The sequence below is a fragment of the Pleurodeles waltl genome, chromosome 2_2 (genome assembly GCF_031143425.1).
Source record: "Pleurodeles waltl isolate 20211129_DDA chromosome 2_2, aPleWal1.hap1.20221129, whole genome shotgun sequence".
Taxonomy (NCBI): domain Eukaryota; kingdom Metazoa; phylum Chordata; class Amphibia; order Caudata; family Salamandridae; genus Pleurodeles; species Pleurodeles waltl.
The window spans coordinates 950,080,322-950,097,108 of NC_090439.1; the positions used below are offsets into that span (position 1 = coordinate 950,080,322).

Consider the following 16,787-nt stretch of genomic DNA (forward strand, 5'->3'; position numbering starts at 1 on the left):
TCAAAAAGTAGTGCTTAGAGGCCAATAGTGCTTAGGGGTTTTCTTGAGGTCACACTAGACTGGGGTAAATCCAACTTTCAGGCAGACCCTGAGGATAGCAGGCCGGCTGCAGGGCCTGCTGAAAAAGTACCTTGGGTGGAATAAGCATCACTGTTGAGGACTCGATGCTTAGAGCAGAGGAGGCGATGCCTTTATGTTGATCATGGAGGCAATGCATCGGTTGCAAGCTGTGCAACCTTGAGAAAACATCAAAGTCAAGGAGGGATGGGTATTAAGGCGATATGTCGTCATTGAGCCATGCAGAGTCAAATATGTCTCAGAGTCTGTGTACGATGCGTGTCAGAAAGTTAGCGATGCAGTGTATGTGGCTGGAGCAGCAGCGATGTATCGGTGTCAATTGAAAATGCACTAGTTCCGATTCATGCAATGTCATTGATGCATTGGATTTCGTGGGTTGCAGCACAGATATTCACTTCCAAAGGCACCACTTGGCAGAGCAGGACTCACAGCAGATGGAGTACCGGTTCTGGTTGCAGATTGCAGGCAGTTTTTCATGTCCCTGGGACTGAAGAAGAACAGGGGGCAAGCCTTAAATCCCTTAAAGTCACTCTGGGTTTAGGTGAGATGGGGCTAGTCCAGGTCCTCAGCAGGGGATAGATGACCTGACAGCAGGACAGCTCATCAAAGCAGAAAGCAGTAATTCCAGGGAAGCAGTTCAGCAGAGTGGCAATCCTTGCAGCACAGCAGTCCTTAATCCTGGCAGAGTTCTTCACATTTCCAGTTCTGTACTGTCTTGGTAGGGCCAGAGGCCCATTGAGGGTGACTTCAGAAAGGGATGTTTGAAGTGCACAAAGGTCCTTTCTACCCAGCCCTGGCTCTAGACTTTCAGTAAGGGATAATCAGCCCTTTGTGTGTGCTAGGCACTCCCTATTCAGATGTACGTGTCAGCTCCCCCCTCTCTTCCTACCCAGGAAGGGCTATCAGAATAGAGATGAATGCAGATGAGTTCCCTGTCACACCCAGCATTCCTGTATTTGTAGCTATCCAGAAGGAATGCACAAAGTATAGCTGTCACCTACCCAGACATGTATTCAAACCAGGCTGCAAGGCACACAGACCAGTAAGAGCAGAGGAACACCCACTTTCTAAAAGTGTAATTTCTCAAATAGTAATGTTAAATCCAACTTTACCATTAAAGAGTATTTATCATTATCATTCCAAAGATATGAAACATGATGCAGCTATTCCTTTCCAGAAATTACAACCTAAAAGTGTATTACAGAATTCGCAATTCTGGCCTATGATAGGAGTATGCCTCACAGTAGTAAAAAATTACTTTGGGGTTTTTTCACTACCAGGACATGCAAAACTTAAAACTACATGTCCTATCTTTTATTTACACAGCACCCTTCCTTTAGGGCCACCTAGTGCCTACCTTGAAAGTGACTTATGTGTCATAAAAGAGGAGTTTAAGGCTTAGCAAGTAGTTTGAAATGCCAAGTCAAAGTTGCAGTAAACTGCACACCAAGACCCCACAATGGCAGGCCTGAGATAGATCCGAAAGGCTAGTTGTGTGTGTGGCACAATCAGTGGTGCAGGCCCACTAGTATCATTTAATTTACAGGCTCTGGGTCAGGTTCTGAGGCATTTGTTAGAATGGTAAACACCTTGGAGAAGTCAAGGGCTCTCAGCACAAGAGCTGTTCACATCGCCTGTTTCAGCGAGTCAAATGCTTTTTGCATGACTCTGTCCAAATCACATTTTTGGGCTGCATCTCAGAAGTCAGCTCAGTCGAGGGGGGGCATAATGGTGCTATAGCCTTTGTCAACCCTCATGTAGTACCCAGTGAGGCCCTAGAATGCTCTAAATTCAGTATGGGTTTTGGGGGGCTCCCAGGCTGTGATATTCTCTATCTTGTCCTGAAGGGGCTGTACCTTACCCCTGCCCACCAGGTGTCCCATGTACACCACAGACCCCTTCCCTTGAGAGTCAGGATTGCCTGCTGCAGAGCCTGAATCACCTTCTGTAGGTGAAAAAGATGGTCCTTCCAGCTGCTACTGAAGGTGTCTATATCATCCAGGTAGGCAGATGAGAAGGCCTCCAAACCAGCATGGACCTTATTCGCTAACCTCTGGAAGGCAGCAGGGGAATTCTTGAGTCTAAGGGGCATCACATGAAATTGGTAGTGGCCTTCCGGAGTGGAGTAGGCTGACCTCTCCTTGGCAAGCAAGACCATCTGCCGCACCCTGATGTAAGATCAAAGGTACTTAGGTGCTGGGAAGCCCCTAACAAGTCAATCAACTCATCAGCCCAGGGAATGGGATGAGCATCTGTCTTTGTCACTGAGTTTATCCCTCTGTAATCTACATGGAACCTCAGTTCAGGTGTGGGGCCCAGTGGAGCAGCTTTTGGTACCTGAACCACAGGACTGGAAAAGGGGCTATTGGAGGATTCTATCACCCCCAACTCCAGCATTTTAGAGACTACACCCTTAATGCAGGACCTCGCCTTATCTGATAAACTGTAAGACTTATTCTTAACAGGAAGGTTGTCCCCTCTGTCCACATCATGGATACACAGGTGGGTAATCCCAGGAGAAAGGGGGAATAGAGATGAATACTATAACAACACATGGTGGCAATCTCTATGTTGTTCAGTAGTTAGACTGGTGCAAAGGGTAACTCCCTCCACAGACCCATTGTTCTCCTTGAAGTCTCAGAGGTCAGGGAGAGGGTCACTATCCTCTTCCTCTTCCCCATCTGTCACCAACAGCATGGCGAGCTTAGACCTATCAAAGTGGGGTTTGAGGCGATTGATGTGGAGTGCCCAGTGGTCTCCAGGTAGTTAGCCTTACCCTTCCTTCAATCCCCTCACAGGGCCAGTCAAATTGTCCTGGAGGGCCCTAGATTCCACAGGTTCCATAACCCACACTTTCTGTCCGGGCTATAACTCCACAGTCATAGAATTTTGCGTCATGCCACCCTTTTATCACAGTCTGGCTAGCTTTTAAGTTGTATAACTCTTGCTTCCACAACTTAGCCATTTGGTTCCTGAAGGATGTCATCTAGCTCAGTACATCTTAGGAATTGTCCTGGGAACTTGCTCCCATCTTTCCTTGACCAAACTCAGAGGTCCTTTGACAGGGTGCCCATACAGAAACTCAAAGGGGTTGAGGCCCACTCTCTTCTGTGGCACTTCCTTGTAGGCAAACAGCAGGCATGGAAAGAGCATATCCCACTTTTCACTTGAGACCTCAGGTAGGCCTCTGATCATGCCCTTCAGGGTCCTATTAAATCTTTTAACAAGGCCATTTGTTTGTGGATAGTAAGGAATGGAGAACTTGTAGGTTACCTGACAGTCCTTCCACATTGCATGCAGACATGAAATTTGTGTCCTTGTCAGACACAGCTTCCTTGGTGAACCCCACTCAAGTAAAACTCCCCATCAGGGCCTTTGCCACTGTAGGTGCAGTTGTGGTCCACAATCCACCAGAATCAGGATAAACATGTTGCCTGGTGCACTTTAGAGATCCATAGAACTAACAATGTTGATGCCCACCTGCTCAAAGTGTGTGCCAACAACAACAACAGGAAAGGGATTAAGGAGCGCTTTCAGCCTATGCCCTTTTCTCCCACTGGCCCGGCAGGTGACACAAGTCCTACAGAATACATCTGAGGAAGTCTTGATCCGGGACCGATAGAAGTGGGGCACAAGCTTTGCAATGGTCTTGTCTTTGCCCAAATGTCCTGCCAGGGAAATTTCATGAGCCCTGTAGCATTGGGGGACCACCAGAGCCCTTGTTGTCCCAAGCACAGGAGCCTTAGACCTTGGCAAGTAGTTATAAATGTCAAGTCAAAATGTCAGGAAACTGCACACCTAGGTCCCACAATGGCAGGCCTGAGATATGTTTGAAAGGCTAGTTGTGCGGGTAGCACAATCATTGCTGCAGGTCCACTAGTAGCATTTAATTTACAGGCCCTGGATATATGGTGTACCACTTTACAATGGACTTAAAGATAAATTAAACATGCCATTTGTGTATACACTAATGAAAATATGTTTAGGGAAGAAGCATATGCACTTTAGCACAGATCAGCAGTGGTGAAGTGCTCAGAGTCTGAAGGGCAGCAAAACATTTGAGGAAAGACCACCCTAAGGCTGACAGGTTTAACAAACTTGCACCAAATTAATAGTCTTGAAATTTTTTGGCACATGCCTTCCCTTTCAATGTCATTTTTAATAACACTCCAATGTTGACTCTTTCATATGTATCTTCATAATTCTTACCTTAAATGATTATTTATTACACTTTCTTTAAAAAATAAATTTCCCTTGTTCCTACCGGGATTTAAGAATATGTGCAACTCTAATTCTTGGTTTCCATTATATATAATATGTGTTTCACTGTTTTCATTGTATTTGTCTCAATAAACATTTATCTTTTGCTAGTACTTACTGTGGAAAGTATAGGCTCTAGAGATTTTACTACATTGTTATTTGGTTGGTTGATATACACATATTCTGAAAACAATTTTGATTAGGAGCACACCGTCATTCATATCAGGCTATAAAATGTAATCCAAATTTGCTGTCATGAAATTTGTTTTAGTTCTAATGCACCATCTGTTTAGGCTATGTGGTAGCTTAATGACAGCTAACATAAATATTGTAACTTCTGTCTTCCCTAGTTGGTCAAGTTAGCTTTACACTGTGGGGATTCAGAACATTTTAAAAATAATTATTATGTACTCTAAAGAGGTCAAAAGCAGCACATCACTCTACCTGCAATGTTGTGTTCTTTTTTGTATAGTGGCAAGAAGGAGCAGTCTGGCATCTCCTTGGACACCCAAGAAAAGGTACAAAAGGATTAAAGTTCTCAATAACTGAACCCGACAGCTGGAACACAAAAACCAAAAGCAGTGAACCAGTTTAAAAATTGCAATGCAGTGAAAGGAAGGCTGATTTGAGTGTGCTTCCTTAAATAACCAATTCCCAGTGCAGCCAATAGCAGTCTCTTGCAACACATAAAAATGATAAAAAACAATTTCAGAATGGCTGTGGAATGATGTGACTAGGCCAGGGAATAGACAAGCATTGCTTGGCACTATATGGAGCTCTCTTAGGACAGCCGGACACAGGGAAGGCAGGAAGGCCTATAAGTGTGATTGTTCGGCAGAGCAGTGAATTGAAGGGATCCCACCTGTAGGATCAAGAGAAAGATCCCCTGTAATCTCTGACAACCAGGTGGACATGGAGGCTGAGGTTTTCCAGCCAATGATCCCTTTCTGTACCTCTGGCGTGGAGACCAGAATCCCCCCTACCGTTGAGGAAAAAGATAATGATCTTCAGCTTGTTAAGCATGTGCTTGAACTGTATGTGTTGCTGCAAAGGAATACTTATTCATTGAACTTAAGCTCTCATACATGGTGGCACAGCCACTTGTATTCCAAAGCTCACCGCGTAACAAAGGTAGCTTAAAAGATCATTTTTAATTATCACTGCTGTCATAAATACCATTACGTTAATGGTTGGAAACCCCTTTTCTTGGATAACTTAGGTTTTCTTGATTAAGCAGTACAGTTTATGACAGAATTAGATTATCCAATTGTTGACTCATAAAGATCCAGATTATCCAAAAAATAATTGACAGTGGAAAAATCCATGAGAATGTGTACATTTCAAATAGTTTTTGAAAAACTTTGCATGTTGACATGTGAGATGATTATGAGTGCTTTACTTTCCTTCTACATTCACTGGGAATGCCTGTAGGAAATTGGGTCACTGGGTTAGGGGAGTGAAATACTATTAAAGTAGCAACCAAAATTATTTGCAGGGTGGAACACAAGCAAACCCCAAATTAACCTGTTCTTAACCCTCTGGTATCTTGGCACAAACACAGTCATGTTTAACTTAGATGCAATGTGCACCGTATTTATAGAGCACACAAACAGTAATAAAGTAGAAACACAACAAAACAAAAATCCCACACCAATTTAGAAAAATAGAGTAAAGCTGAAGAAATTAATTTAGATTAAAAATAAAAAATCCAGTTAGTAGAACTGGAGATGTGCAATTGCAAAGATGTAAGTAGAAATACTAATTTAAAACACAGACAAACTGTGGTCTCGCTGGACTGGGGCAAAGTCACAAGTTCAGGTCAACTGCAATGGAGTGTTGGCTGAATACAGGGAGTAGGTTCGACCCACTGAACAAACTACTTTGGGCCATATTTATACTTTTTGATGCAAAACTGCGCCAATGCAGTTTTGCGCTAACATTTTTACCACCAGCTCACGCCATTTCTTTGCGCCGTGCGGGCGTCAAATTTATACTTTGACGCACAGTGGCGCAAACCACAGGTGTGAGTCATTTTCTTTTACTCAAACCAATGCGTCACGTTGTAAAGAAAAGCGGCGTTAACGCAGCGAAAATGACTGTGAGACGGTTTATGACGTTGCAAACCAGAAACGTGTCGTTTTTTGACGCATTAGCATCAAAAAGCAGCGCAAACACAGCAAAATGTGCTAAGCAGAGCCAAAATAGATCCCAGATGCTTGCACAAACCCCAGGAAGATGACAACAGACCAGGAACCAGCCAGGAGGACCCACACAAGACCCAGGACAGGGAGAAGAAGAAAATAAAGTGGTGCTTCAGTGCAGAGGAGCAGGAAATTCCAGTGAAAGAGGTGCCGGAACACCAGCACCAACTGTGTGTCACCTCAAAGTTGCCAATTAGTAGGAGAGATGCAATATGGCAACAAATTGTTGACAAGATCAACAGAAGTACAGAGAACAGTCATCGAGTGCAAGAAACGCTGGCATGACTGCAAGCTCAGGACCAAGGAAAAGATGGCCAGGAACAGGAAGGCAGCACTGCAGACTGGAGGTGGGAGTCCAGCACCGCAGGAGGCCCTGGGCCACATGGAGGAGATGGTGGCAGTCGTCATCCCTGAGCAGATCATCACAGGGATTCAAGGACAGGACAGCGCAGACCACCAGGAGACAACACAGATGCAGGGTAAGTCGCATGGGGAACTAAAATGCTTAATTGTTAACTGCAACCGGGGGGGCACACACCCACTACACAATGCATGGAAGTCATGATATTCAGGGAGTGGCATGGTTAAAGGAGAACAGTACGGGGGCATGGCCCGTTTAGATGAAACCTGGGGCACAGTACTACACTACACCAACAACCTTTGCATGGGGGTATGCTGCCATGCCAAGGATGTTGGAAAGATAAAGCCAGGCCAGGAGGGTAGGGTACAATGTAAAACTGGCATGCTGTCACACATCAGCCAGTATTCTCCCTACATGAACTAGGGCCCAATTAACAACCTTTAGCCATATCTGCAAGTGGAATTTAACATTGACAACAGTTGCCATTTCCGCCTCAGCTGTGTGTGCAGGTCAAGTAGCTAATGGCAGTGTCCCCATGGATCCAACACACCCAAATTAGAGGATTCAGGATGACAACGTTAACAATCCCCTGAAATCAATACAAATGTTCCAGTCCTGTCAAATGTGATTGTCCATAGTTGCTACAAACACCAGCCATTGTCATAAACATTAGGAGGTATACAGCACTAATGTCTTACCCATGCTGCATATGTCAGGGTCCACCCTATGCCTGGGGCACAATAGCTCCAATGACACCATGCCACATCCCAAATGTCCTACTGCTCAGACAACAGCATTGAGGGGGAGGACATATGCAACTGGTTACAAAAATGGACCCGCACAGTCAGAGGAGGAAATGGACCATCAGTGCAATCCAATGTAGCACCCATTTCCCAACATCAGCAGTACATATTACTAATGCTGACATCTGTATCGTGCCATACCAATGCTATACATAGTATATGCTAGATCTCAGCAACATATAGGAGGATGTGAAATATCAGAGACTGGGGCAGTTCCAGAATGTTAAGTGTGGCGCTAGTGCAATCAGAACACCCACAGCCAGTGAAAGGCCTCACCATGAGAATGGAAGGTGGCACTTCATAATTTGGCCAGAACCCACACCTAGAGGATGTGATGCTGACAAGTCCACAAACTGACCGCACTACATGTGACATGCAGGTGGGGCATAGGCCTGGAAGAATGCTAATATGAAAGACAGGAACAATGAACAGGAACCAAGATCACAATGTGAAAATAATAGGAAGGCAGGCACGTCACATTACAAATCCCACAACACAGACACACTAATTGTACCATATCTCATTGCAGAGGACAATGGCTCTCCTGCGGATATGCCTGTCCAGGACTACCCTGATGACATGGATGTCGAGCTGACAAACATCAGCCAGCAGACCCTCCAAGATGTCCTTGGAACCCTCCAGACCCCACCTTCAGTCACAAGGAGGAGCACAGAACTAGCAGCCATCACAGAGGACCCACCCACCACCTCATTTGTACGACCTGCCAGCTCCAACCCAGCTGAGGACTCTGACAACACTGGGACCAGCTTTGAGAGAACTGTAGTTGGAGTACAGCGGGAGCTGACCAAGGAGGCGCGGGTGTGGATGGAAAGTATGGCAGCCAGCCTAGAGGTGGTACGTTCGTGCATGATGTCAACTGAAGAACAGACAGCAGCCATGCAAGGGCGAACAACAATCTTGCATGAACTTGAAAAAAGGTTGATGGAAATCAACACAGCTGTTAGAGAGTTGACCCAACACCTACAACAAAAATCCTGTCAACGCGTGCACGAAAGCAATATTGAACCCCTCAGGGCCGACCTGGCTGCCTACCACAGTGATGTGGCTGCTATTCTTAAGAACCAGCAGCTCCTCCTTGCTGCAGTACTGCCCTTAATAGCCCCACAGTTGACAGCTACCTGGATGTCTGACTCCACGTCTTTAAACACTGAGGTGTGTGTTGTCCCTTCACAACCACCACCACCAAGGGCAGAGGAGACAACACACACATCAGAAGATGAAGACGTGGAACAGATCACCTTCACCCGTAAGAGTACCCGGTAGCACTAGTCCCTGCCACATGGCCACTTATTGCCAAGGTCTTGTGCTTTTTAACATGCCAGTCTTGCAACGACTGTACTCAAGCACTGTTCTTCAGCCCACTGTTTATCTTGTCCCCTGCCCTCTGATTGTCTTTCACTAACTCATTGGCAAATCTTGCCCCACAGCACTGTCTGACACTTCACCCCAGCATGTCCAATGACATGTCCTTTTGCTCTTGTGCAGGATAACAATGGAAAGTGTCACACTGATGGACTCACAATCATGGACAATGTACATATAGCACTACAGCACTTTAAAATAAATGACACTTACGCAACAACTTTGTCTCTGTGTAATGTGACACATCAACCGTGAGGTAGATCAGTGATGTTTACCTCAGGTCAATGATTATAGATTGTCAATACACCTGACCTGAAAGAATTTTGGCTGATAACTATGCACAGTGGTCTGTATTGTATTATTTCAGAGGAAAATAGAAACTATACACCATAATGCTGTGTTGGACAGAATAACGCTTCCTCAAGGGATGTCTAATCCAAAAAATATTGCCTTCAAATGTTTCTTCAAGCAAAAACTTATGTATGTGACATTTGACTCAAATTTTACCTAACATACACCATACTGCATGAATGGATGTGTATGAGTTTACATACAAAGATGTCACTGGGCTAAACATTGTAACAAATGATAGGTGTGAGTTATGTATACCATAATACATGAGAGCATACTACCACTCACCTTATAAGGATTTGCATGGACATCAGGCTGCAGGCAGACTTAACACAGTGTCCTCAATACCAATTTTGGTAGCAAAGTATGTGACATTGAAAACATACATCAAAAATTAACCACACTTTGGGATCCATAGTAACCGTGAGTGGTAGGTGCAATGTATGGCGGAATCTTAGCAAAGTAGCTTTGGTGTAGCTGCCAATGTAACAGCTTATTTGGGATTTAGTTGCAGCATGGGACACAAAAGTTAATACAAAAGAGACACTGTTCACTCATGCCAAAATCTCCAAACATCTCCAAACATGTGACACATACTGTAAAGGGTTACCTAAATATTTATTAAACAGTAAAAGCAGAAGCTAAAACCAGGGGAATCACCTCACCTAACCTATCCTAACTACACATTACCCACAACTGGCCCTAACTAACCGAAGCTAAACTTACTTATCACATTTAACGAAACGATCTAAACATCAAACCCCCACCCCCGGGACGGGACACATGGAGGACAACATATACTAACCTAAACACATACTATCTTATACTAAACAAATATATATTTTTTTTGTATTTGTTTTATATATATTTTTTTTAAAAACACCAATACCCCAACATCATCAACACACATAATAAAAAGACAGATATTAAAAGTATTATACCCTCACCCACTACTACTAACTAAACTAACAGCCTATACTAACCTAACACTAAGCCCCCTAAACCCACTAATTAAAAGAACCAGGAAAGAGGAGGGAGGGAATCATGGCTGAGGGTATATTGTCTACAAGTTTGCCCTTCGCAGGGTCTTTTTTTATGGCACGCACCCTCCGATTTAGTTGTGCCACCTCCTGCTGCAGCCTGGTCATTTTCCACAACATATGGTTCAAGTTCCGTTGCATCTGTTGAAAAGCTGCTGGGTCTATGACTGCAACAGGGGTGGTCTGGGTGCCAATTGAGAAAGTATGTGCCCTTGTTGGTGCCATGTCTTTAGGAGGAGGTGCAGTTAGTGCTGTGACAGGTCCTGGAGCAGTGGAGGTTGACGGTCCAGCAAAGCAAAGGTGCCTGCTACGGTTGGTGCCACCTGGGTGGTAGTGGTGGTGCTGGTGGTTGTGGCTGTGGTGGACACGGAAGGGGCCCCTTGGGCAAATGCCCTCCACACTCCGGAGGCTCTTTCATGGCGATAAAGCCTTGCCATGTTGCGGAACCCCGACTCAACATCCAGGATGTGGCAGTAACGCATCGCCCTGCGCTGAAACTCCCGAATATGGATGGGATTCATATTGGCAGCTGTTAAAACAAATAGAAAACCAAACATTAGGCACTTCATTGTGTCCAGAAATAAATCAGACCATACATCTAATATACCAGAAACAGGCCATATCGTCATACAGATCACTGATTGTCCCTGAGGAAGTACATGCCAATGCGGTCTACACATGTCCTATCAAACAGCACAGCAACACTCTAGAAGATGGGTCACAACTTGAATGACTTATGCATCCTTTTTCAGCCATTTGTCAGGTAAAAAAAATGCTGCAAGTCCACCACTGACAGGCCAACTAATGACTATGTTCTTGATGACAATCAAGGGCCACAAGATCTATGAGTTGAAAATGGAATTGTCAGGATAGAATGCAGTTGATAATCATGAGTGGGTATCCTAGGTTTGGACAAGTCACTTACAGATTTACATGTCTGTGTACTAAACTTGGATCATCAGTCTTAGGTACACTTTTCACAAGCCTACGCCTGTGCCGGGGGGGGGGGGGGGTTTGGGCAACAAATACTTTCAAACAACAAAGACACCCAGGAAGCTTTGGACAGCTGTACATGGGTTTGGGCAGCCCACCACAGGCAAGGAGGAAGTCCAACTAGGATACAGCCAAACCTTGGACAATCCCATCCACACTTATGTTTGGAAATGCAGACAATTGTCAGCATCTATCCCTACCAGTAACACATGACTTACAACAAGCAGATCGATGCAAGCACACATCTGCCCATGAGCTGCATGAACATCTAGGCCATTGTACTCAAGTGCCTCATACTCATAGCACAACATGTGGAGCTACATGCTGCTAGGAAGTCAATCATACAATCAAACATGTTCATTAGTGAATAGAGAAGCTGACGTCTGTGGGTAAGACTTTGGCATCCCTATTCTGTGAGAATACGGGTCTGACTTGCTGACTAAATCACAAATATGGTCCTCTGCTACATTTTCAGATTTTAAGTTTTATCCACAAAATTCATCCCTATTCATATGGCCGTGCCTACAGGACTGACTTACAATCCCAAATTATGACAATACGCTAATGATTGGCCAACTCAAAGATGGGGAAAAAATGATACTCTACTCAAGAAACATATCCGATCATTGACCAGCGCATCACACCTTGCTATGTGTCCAAGACACTGGAGTCAATCACACAACATCAGCAAACACAACACAGAACAGAAATATCAACACTTACTGGAGATGTCTGGGTCTGCAAATCGAGCCACCTCTCCGATAGTGTAGAGGGCAGGTCCACCTGTAAGGCATGGAAGGGAGAAATGTGCTCAATGTTTGTGCACTGTACAACACTTCCAAATACAAATACTATCAGTAATATTAAATAAGAAAGTCAAGCCTCTCAGACATGATGATACTGCATCCGACATACCACTGCAAACAGGTGCAGACCCGGGGACTCCAGTGAGTGATACACACATATCTGCACACATGCAGTGGCCCTAGCTATCAAGAGGTGGCAAACATGCTCCATCATTGGTTAGCAGACTAATTCATGGAGTGTATTCCTCTCATCATGTGTATCCAAGAGAGATATGCAAAGCCACTTTCCAGGAGGACTGCAATATCAGTCACCCAGCTACTGTGACTAAGACCGATTTAAAACACACAGGTACAGAGGGCCAGGGACAGTTGTTAGCTCTCCATTTGTATAATTTTCTTAATTTTATGTGCCACAGCTATGGTAAGTTGCACCAACCATAGAGATATGAACCCGTGTGCATAACTTTTGGCATCCATCCCTAATTTAATTGTGGTACTACAAAGTCCAAATATCAGTCTAAGATGTTACCTGAGGTCAGCTATAACTTTCAGGGGGTACAGTGTGGAAATTACCGCTCAGGGCCAATGGATGTTTCATGGCAATGAGCGTCATATTTTGATGCATATGCGTCATTTTTTCATTTCTGTCTTTGACTGGGTTTGGGTCATTACTCATTTGTAATAGTACATGACAGGTGTGACAATACAGAGGTAGGCTGATTGCACCAACATTGTGCATTCCAGTGTATGGGCACATGTGACAGATTATAGTACTACTGCAGACCATGATCCTCTACTTGTTGTACCGGATTTGCACTCTTCACTGATGCAATAGATGGCCAAACATGAGGAATACAATTAGGTATTAGGGCATGTTTTGTGTCTAGAGAGGATAGGAAGGCGACACAACTCAATACAGTAACTCATTGCCTATGGGTCAATGTGTGTGATTTGGCTATTACTATTGTAGTTGTCCCACTGTGTGAACATCACAAGACGCATTTTTGCAAATCAGCTTGTATGTATGTGGAGTCAATGTGTCCAACCATCAGATGCTATTCAGTGTGGAAATGAGAGAGGAAATGTGTTTGTCATACACGTAGCAACAAATGCTGTGTGCACTTCCTAGGTTTTTTGGAACATAAGCACCACCAATGGCAAAGCATGCACAGGATAGATAGCAGACGGTTGATCATGGCAATGTTCCAAAACTAAGCCATCACATGTCCTGGAATGTTGGATACTACTTCCTTGTTTGTTTACACCCCATGAGTCAGGCATGGGATAATGCTATGTGGGTATGGTGTTTGTGACACCGAGTCCCAAATACAATTCACAAGTTTCATGTCACGCCACAGTTGGAGTCATATAAATGAGCCATGTCTCTCCTGTGGCAGTGGAGGACCAGCAGGCCAAGCAGCACGTGTTCACATATTTCCAGTGGTAAAATGCACAAAGGTGTCTGGTTCAAGTGTGTGGGCCAATGTTTAGCCTGTATCATTATTGGGGTCCATTTTGTCACAGTTATGTGCAGGTCTAGTCATGATTCTGTGGAGCCATTTCCTGCATCTACAAAGTATCCTTCACAGCTGAATTGAAGGAAAGCCAATGAGGAATTGAGAACACACATGGGGATAGTCCAGCCATGGCACTGCAGGCGTGTTATGAGACTGACTACAGGGCAACCTTGGTGTTCTGACATGGTTAATATATCAGGAATTTTAAACCGGCAGGTTTCTTCACAACATTTGTACACAGGTTGGCCTCAAAAATTCCCACTGCATCCGGGAACATCAGTGCCTCTGTGCTGATTAATCTCACAGCTATTCACCACGCAAGTCCCATCAATATGTGGGGGGCAATGTGAATCAGTGTGTGGACTGTCAGGGTCCTAACATGTGTTGACAGTTCATGCACATTATCTGACATTGTTTGTGCTGGAGGCACCATACCCAATCCATGCATACAGCCATGGTACACTGTCACTGTTTGTCGATCATGCATACAGGAAACCCAGACAAGGGATGGGCCATGATTAGGTGATTTGGTGACAAGTTCCACCCCATGGTACGATAAGTAAACTGATTATGCTATACAATGTATATAAGTATTCATTGTAGACCCACCTGACACAACACCCCAGGAGGAAAGTGAGGGCTGGGAAAGCAACGATGATATAAATGTAGCCACAGGTAACCTTTAAGTAATGCAAAGACAGGAACTAGTCAGGCTAACAGGGTGCAGGGTCAATCAGGATAAAAAAATTTAACAAGGCAAATACACAGTGAGCAGACAGACTGGTCAAAGGTGGAACAACACTGTGGAAAATGAAAACTGTGTGTTGGAACGTAACACAATAACCCAAAGGCTGTGTTACACAAGTGATTTATACGGCAATGCATAATGCAGTGTTAGACATAAAATTGGCAGCTTTTATGCTGTTCCAGGCAGCTGCAAGGGCAGTGCAAGTTCAAATGGCTGGTCTGCATGGAGGTGCTCACAGGTGTGTGCAGCTTCAGTCTCTCACAAGTCCTGTAGGTGAGAATCAAGTTCAAAGGGCCAACAGTACCTTTACACATGGGAAGCAATGTACAGGTGATTATAGGTACTACAGACTAAAAGGCAGTGCATTATTTAACCCGAATTCCATGCAGACAGAAGTACAATGACTATAACATACCATACTAAAGAGGGAAGCACACTGGATTCACAATGTGAGTTTGGGTGTGTGTAGAGGAGGGATTATCTGGGTACACATATTCCCTTTCCAGGGACCTCTGAAGAAGGGTGGGGTGAGACAGGGAACATGGGTGTGGCAGGATCTAAGACCTGGGCTGCCATGTGCAGGGAATGTCTTGTGAGCAATGCTAGTCATACCTGGGGCACTTGTGCTATCCATTTGCTGCATATATGGAATTCTTGTCACACATAGTCCTTGCAAAGATAGCTGATGTACCACTTACTGCTGTCAAGGGTCTGGTCATATCTTCTTGTCACCAATGCAATAGCATATCCACTGCCTCATGTATGAGGCATTTTTTTCACTTATTGACTGATGGTGTCTTAGTTCTGTGCCATATGCTGCGATGAACCATGTTGCCAACATATATGTGTGAAATACCTGTGGTCCTCTGTTATTGCCCTTCTAATATAAAATGTACAGGATATATGCCATTTACAGTGTGTGTGAATTAGGCTGTACATTCATACGCATCAAATTAGATGTGGATTTTTCTGTATCCTAATCTGTATTTCTGCAATGCTCCATGAGGCTACACTCTGATTCTGATAGATAGGGATAATTGTACGCAAAAATGATTATCCAGATCATGATATAGTGATTAGAATAGGTGTTTATTGACAGATGGTAAGACAGTGGTGATGGATGAGTAGAGTTAAAAGACATTTTGGACAATATGTAGTCTCTGACGCAATCCTGCAGCTGTGTTTGGATGGTCCCCCTCATGTTGATGGACAGCATCCTCCTCTTTCTCGTCTTCAAGCATTTGTGGGTCGGGTTCATATAGGGGAATGTTCCTTCTTAAACATATGTTGTGCAGGATGGCACAGGTCAAAATGATTTTGCACACCATTTCAGGTGAGTATAGGAGGCGGCCTCTGTTGATGTCAAGGCACCTGAATCTTGACTTCAGGATGCCAAAGGTCCTCTCGACTATGGTGCGTGACCTCTGCTGTGCCTCATTATAGGCACGCTCTGCTGCAGTGCTTGGGTTTGCAAATGGGATCATGAACCATGGCTGGATCCCATATCCCTGATCAGCTGAAAGAGAAAATGAGTGAGAACATGTTGATGTAGCTTGCACCATGATTATCAGTTTGCATGGCAGTTGTTCTCTTGTGTTGTCTGTGACTCATCGGTATTTGTGTTATTGTGTGGAATCCTAGGCTTCTAGGATATACCATCAGCACTGGGTTGTTTCCTTATCTGAACGGGTGTTTGGCTGATTGACTGGATGTCAGCAGTTTTTTTGTAGAGTTGCAGTACATTGTGTACTCCCTTGCATTATGTCATGTGAAAGAGGTGTCCATGTGTCTTAACTGGGGATGACATGATACTTCCATACACAGAATCAATTCCACAGTGGTGATAACATGGTTGCATCTATATACCCTGGACATCCCATCCAATTTCACATATGCAATAGAACTATTTAAACATCAGTGAGACCGTTAGATTTGCCAAGGTGACAATGTACAACACACCTCCGTACGTTGTCAGCACTGACGTGTTGAAATTTGACTATGCACAAATATCCCATGTCTGGCAAGTTCTCTGCAGACTTATTTCTCTGCCCTTGCCAAGTCGACTCAGGTTGTAATGTGTACCTATACATCTGAACATGTTCTAGTTCAGCTGGCTATCTTGATTGTGAGGTTGTCATTTTGAGCGTCAGAAGGTCCGTATGCCTGTACATCTGTTGTGTGTGTGTGAAATTGTCTCAATCCGTATGTGTAGGAATGTGCACTTTCAATATTGTCCCATCAATATG

The 16,787-nt window shown here is 44.3% G+C and overlaps 1 long non-coding RNA gene across 1 annotated transcript in view; it reads left to right on the forward strand.

Annotated features, from left to right (window-relative positions):
- The window catches only part of LOC138274330 (uncharacterized), a 76,106-nt gene that overhangs the window by 23,233 nt on the left and 36,086 nt on the right, over nt 1-16,787 (forward strand). The window contains exon 2 of the long non-coding RNA XR_011200372.1: nt 4,811-4,856. This is a non-coding gene — a long non-coding RNA (uncharacterized lncRNA). The remainder of the gene's footprint in view (nt 1-4,810; nt 4,857-16,787) is intronic.